Source organism: Vulpes lagopus, chromosome 14 (genome assembly GCF_018345385.1).
Source record: "Vulpes lagopus strain Blue_001 chromosome 14, ASM1834538v1, whole genome shotgun sequence".
Lineage (NCBI taxonomy): Eukaryota > Metazoa > Chordata > Mammalia > Carnivora > Canidae > Vulpes > Vulpes lagopus.
Genome location: NC_054837.1, coordinates 28,568,580 through 28,574,468, shown reverse-complemented (window position 1 = coordinate 28,574,468; position 5,889 = coordinate 28,568,580). Strand labels below are relative to the sequence as shown.

Here is a 5,889-nt window from a genome sequence, read left to right as displayed (position 1 = left end):
TCATTAGTTGATGGGCATTTGGGTTATTTCTACTTTTTGGTTCTTATGAACAATACTATTGTAAACATTCATATACCAGCTTTTGTATAAACATGTTTTCAGCTCTCTTGGGCATGTACTTTGGAGTAGAACTGCTGAGTCACATGACAACTCTATGTTTAACTTTTTGTGGAACTGAGCAACTTTTTCAAAACTGCATCATTTTATACCAGAAAAGTATGGAGTTTCCAATTTCTCCACATCCTCATCAAGGATGCTGGAGAAAAGGATGTTGTTATTGCTCATCTTTTTATTATAGTCAACCCAGTAAGTGTGAAGTATTATCTTATTGCGGTTTTGTTGGCATTTCTCTGGTGACTAATTTTCCTGTGTTTATTGGCCATATCTTCTTTGGATAAATGTTTATTCAGATCCTTTGTCCATTTTTAAAATTGGGTTGTCTTGTTATTGTTGAGTTGCAAGAGTCATTTATGTATTCTGATTACAAGTCCCTTGTCAGATATATGACTTACAAATATTTTCTCCTATTTTGTAGGTTGCCTTTTTTCACTTTCTTGATGGTGTCCTTTGAAGGACTTGTCTTAATTTCAATGAAATCCAATTATCTATTTCTTCTTTTGACATTTGTATTTTTGGTGTTAAATCTAAGAAGGTTTTGCCTCACCAAAAGGCACAAAGATTGGAGTGTGTGACTGGCCCAGTTGGCAGAGCATGTGACTTTTTTTTTTTTTTTTTTTTTTTTTTTTTAGCATGTGACTCTTGATCTTGGTGTTGTAAATCCAAGCCCCACATTGGGTGTAGAGATTACTTAAAAAACATAAATAAACTTTTTTAAAAAGGCACAGAGATTTACACCTGTTTTCTTCTAAGAGCCTTTAGTAGTTTCAGCTTTTATATTTAGGCCTATGATTTTTTTTTTGTTAACTTTTATATATGATGTAAGGAAGAGATCCAACCTCAGTATTCTGCATGTGTGCACCCATTTGTCCCAGCACAATTTGATGAAAGACCCTTCATTCCCTACCCTGCCCCTCATTGAATTGTCTTAGCACCCTTGATGAAAATCAATTAACCATAATTGTGGCAGTTTATTTCTGTATTTTCAATTCTATTCCATGGATCTGTCTAGATATATCCTTATGCCAGTACCACATGGTTTTGATTACTTTGACTTATAGGGTGAGTTTTGAAATCAAGAACTTTGAGTCTTCTAACTTTGTTTGTCTTTTTCAGGATTGTTTCAGCCATTCTGAAAGGATGACTTTCAGATTTTTGTCATGTACTGGGTTAGGAAAGATAAGAGAGAAGGAGATTTAGGTTTAGGTGGGTCAAATGAAAAATTCTGCTTTGTCTAGATGAAGTTTGTGGTGCCTGTTGGACACACAAGAGGAGCTGTATGTACAGTGGGAGCTACGTGTAGGAACTACATGTGTTCCAAGGATTGGTCAGAGCTGGAGATAAAAAGAAATAAATATGTGAGCATCAAGAGCATGTAGGGCTCATCACCCTTCCCATCTGTTCTTTCATCCCTCTATGCTCTCTTGGGTTCCCCCTAACAGTTCATCTCAAGTTATTTTCTTACAGCTTCCTAGGTGCTCCAGACCAGAGAGATTTCCCCATCTTGTCATCCTCTGGAAGGCTTACCATTTATGGAACTGCCTACATCAAGGTTGAAAACCTTCCCCCTCAACCTTTCAATTCTTCCTTTTCATGTAAATATTAAATATGCAATCATCCAGGGAAACCAGAAGGGATGAGTAGGTTTGGAGGAGGGGAACTTTGGAAACAGACATTCATGAAGCTGGTTCAGATTTGGATGGGCCCAGAAATTATTGCTAGGTGGTAGGGACAGTGGAGCCTGAAACCAAAATGGAATGGAGAATGGAAAGTCACTATGGAGGGATGCCTGGGTGGCTCAGCGGTTGAACATCTGCCTTTGGCTCAGGGCGTGATCCCGGGGTCCTGGGATCGAGTTCCGCATCCGGCTCTCTACATGGAGCCTGCTTCTCCCTCTGCCTGTGTCTCTGCCTCTCTGTGTGTGTGTCTCTGATGAATAAATAAATAAAATCTTTAAAAAAAAAAGTCACTATGGCACACAGGAGACTTTACTACTGCTACTCCACTGTAGCAGCTCTTCCAGCTCTTCCAGCTCTTCCAGCTCTTCCAGCTCAAAAGGATTTGGGTTGGGGATCCCTGGGTGGCTCAGCAGTTTAGAGCCTACCTTTGGCCCAGGGCATGATCCTGGAGTCCAGGGATTGAGTCCCACATCAGGCTCCCTGCATGGAGCCTGCTTCTCCCTCTGCCTGTCCCTCTCTCTGTCTCTAATAAATAAATAAATAAATCTTTAAAAAAATTTTTTGCAGAGCTTTGATGGTAGTGATAGTTGCCCAACAGTGCAAATGAACTTACACTTAAAAATAGTTAAAATGGTAGATTTTATGTTGTGCATATATTACTACTATTAAAATGTCTTGCAGGGACACCTGGGTGGCTCAGTGGTTGAGTGTCTGCCTTAGGCTTAGGTTGTGATTCTGGGATCCTGGGATTGAGTCCCACATCGGGGTTCCCACAGGGAGCCTGCTTCTCCCTCTGGCTGTGTCTCTGCCTCTTTCCATGTGTCTCTCATGAATAAGTAAATAAATCTTTTTAAAAAATAAAATTAAATAAATAAATAAATAAAATGTCTTGGAGATCTAGAAACCAGGTCCCAGAACCTGGAATGTTTCTATCTATCCCCTAAGATACTTCTTTTCTTTTCTTTTCTTTTAAGATTTTATTTATTCATGAGAGACAGAGAGAGAGACAGAAACACAGGCAGAGGGAGAAGCAGGCTCCATGCAGGGTGCCTGGATCAAGACCTGGGCCGAAGGCAGGCGCTAAACTGCTGAGCTACCCAGGGATCCCCACCTCTTGTCTTGTTATCAAAAGATTGAAGACACCCATGGTAATCATCAGCTCTTACAGAGAGCCAAGAAAGTAGCTGCAGAGGCCTGAGATGTTTTTGCTTCCAAGTATGTACGTACAGCTCTGCAGTGGCTGGGAAGCTGACCAGAAGACCATGTCCCTGCCCTTGCCTGCATAATGCTGTATAAATATCATCAAATTTATGTTGTGGAGGGGTCTCATTTTGTCAGTCCCCTGCAGGCCGTCCCTCTGTTTGTTGATACACGTGATGGAGTCTGAGTAGAGGGTCTCTCAGTGAGTGCAGCTTCTTTGAGTTGTCCATGGTGGGGAGGTCCCAGCTCTTGGTGCTAGGAGTCCAGAAGGGTGGGTAGAGGTCAGCCCCTACCTGGAAATTCACAGTTACCCCAGCTACATATCTCTTATGACGTGTCTCCCTTTAAGTGGTGGGCCTTATTACTGTTGGATTCTCAGTAGCTTTCTTCTCCGAAGTTAACCTGGGGGCCTCTCTGACCTGATCCTTTGCCCTGGGCCTCTGTCTTCTCTTCCCACTTCTCCTCACCAGTAAGACCCATTTCTCCATCCTGCCATGCCTATGTGTGCACATCTCCAGCACAAGGCAAAGGGACTTGGGGGTATTGGTTCCTTCTAGTTTAGGAATAGTATCAGGTTGAGGCATGGCCAACGAAACCCCAGCCTGAGCCCACGAAGAGCACTAACCACATCTTCCCAAGTGCCATGTTCCACCAGTCCTTCCTTTCACTCATCCTGAAATCTTTGGATGCCCATGGTGTTGTTTTGTCCCCTGCTTCCAACCTGATTTTTTTTTTTCCAAATATGAAATGCTTTGTGAATTTGCATGTCATCCTTGCAAAGGGGCCACACTGACTTTCTCTCAATCATTTCAATTTTAGTACGTGTGCTGCCAAAGCAAGCACCCTCCATTCAGATTTTGAGGGTCGTTTGATTTTATTTGCCTTTGTCAGCTGCTGTTTTCTGCCCCTAAGGGTCCATGTTGTGGCTCTGCCCTCTCTGGGCCCCTGGGGAGGGCACCCAGCAAGATCAGCTTAATACCTACATCCACTTTTACAGGACAACCTCATCAGGAGTCCATTACACTTTTAAAATGCTGAAACCAAATCACTCCATTATCCTTTTTTTTTTTAATGTCTTAAAAAAAGGAGTGTGGCACCCTTTCAAAGTCTTTGAGAATCACAAAAAGTGGGTGTCATGAAATGAGGGTGGTTGTGCAGAGCCCCCGCGTGTGAAAGGGCCGTAGACGTGGTAGAGTGTGCTGCGCTTGTGGGCGTTCCTGCAGAGCTGTGGGCTTCCAGAGTTCTGGCTCTGAAGCCTCAACACCTGTTGGTATAAGCCAGCTTAGTCCCCTTGCAGCGAGCTTGGGGGAATCTATTAGCTTTGCCCCTGAAGTTAGATTCCATGCTGTCTCAGAAGAACAGTAGAGGGAGAGAGAAGAGGAAGGATGAATGAGAGAGAAGCTAGGAAAAGATTTGTACTGCTGCTAGAAAAAAAAAAAAAAAGCTCTTGGTGGGTTTACTTATGCAGGGTAGATTGCAAATACCTTGACCTGGCAGTTGTTCTGCACCCGTGACTACCTTCCAAAAACTCACACACACATACAACCCAGACACACAGAGCAATTCAAAGCTCTGGTCTGGAAAATCTTCCCACTGGGGTGTCAGTTGGTTGCCTTGTGATGACAGGTTTAATGGTCTTATATCTCGCATTCCACTGAGACCACCTACCCAGAGGCCACACCCTACTGACCTGGTTAGCCAGGGCCTGAGACCACACGGGAACGCAGTGCAGATGGAGGGTCAGGAGTGTGGATCGAGGGTCAGGAGACCTATGCTCTGGGTCAGTCGCTCTGACTTGCTGTGTGACTGTGTCCATGTTGCTTGCCCTCTCTGTAATTCAGAGTCCCAAATTATAAAACAGGACTGAAGGTTCTTGCTTCATAGAAATGTCACAAAATAAGTCACAAGTGCTTATGCTTCTAGGAGTCAAGAAATCAGGGAAATCCTCTCTCTCTCTCTCTCTCTCTCTCTCTCTCTCTCTCTCCCCCTCTTTCTCTCTCTCTCTCTCTCTCTCTCTCTCGTTGCTGTTGTTGAGGTAGGGTGTCCTGGGCTCTCTTATGCAAGCCCTTAGAAGACATTTAATCAGAGAGTAAGACTGAAAAAGAAAAAAGCAAACCTGCTCATGAAAGAGCCTTGAGGTATCTCAAGTATCTCCTTCCAGACAGAAGTCCAGGAGCCTCTTTGGTTGTTTCTAGCCAACAACCTCAAGTTGAGGATAGAGGTGCTTTTTTCCCCTTTCTTCCAGTTTTCCTTTCTGATCTGATGTCTCTTTGAGTGACGCTGGTTGAGGCAGGGCCACAGGTGACGGTAGAAAATAGTGTCCCAGTTGCTCAAAGCTTTTCTATGGGGTAATACATGGATCAGCCTGCCTTGTCAGTGGTGAATAAAAGGAACAGCCTTTTTACTGATTTGTGTTCTTTTGATTGTTCGAGTAATCAGCCCAGCTAATTCAGCGCCCTCTGATGGCCTGCTAGTCCATGATAAAGTATGTGCAGAGGGAAACACCATGGTCTGCCAGTCATGGCCTGTGGTTCTAGATGAGTAGATGGAGTATGGTGCCCCAAAGCAACCGTAGGCTTCTCGTTCTTGTGAAAGAGCCTCAGGCTCTCAGCTGCTGTCTCAGCTTCTTATTATTGCTGTGACAAATTACCACAAACTCAAAACAACACCAATGTATTTTCTTAATTTCAGGAGGTCAGAAGTCAGCAAGGCTGTGCTCCTTCTGGAGGCTCCAGGGTAGAGAATCCAATGTGGTGCCTATCCCAGCCTCTGGAGGCTCCTTGACTCACGGTGCCTTCTCTGTCTTCTGGGCAGGCTGGCCCAGCTTCTGTCACACTGCTCTCTAGCTCACCCTCCTGCCTTCCACCTGCCAGGGACCCTGGTGATGAAGTCG

General features: G+C 44.1%; 1 non-coding gene across 1 annotated transcript; it reads right to left on the bottom strand.

Annotated features, from left to right (window-relative positions):
• Positions 1-3,732: 3,732 nt before the first annotated feature.
• Positions 3,733-3,839, bottom strand: LOC121475883. Its single transcript, XR_005983834.1, has one exon. It is a non-coding gene; the product is annotated as a U6 spliceosomal RNA (small nuclear RNA).
• Between the last annotated feature and the right edge of the window lie 2,050 nt (positions 3,840-5,889).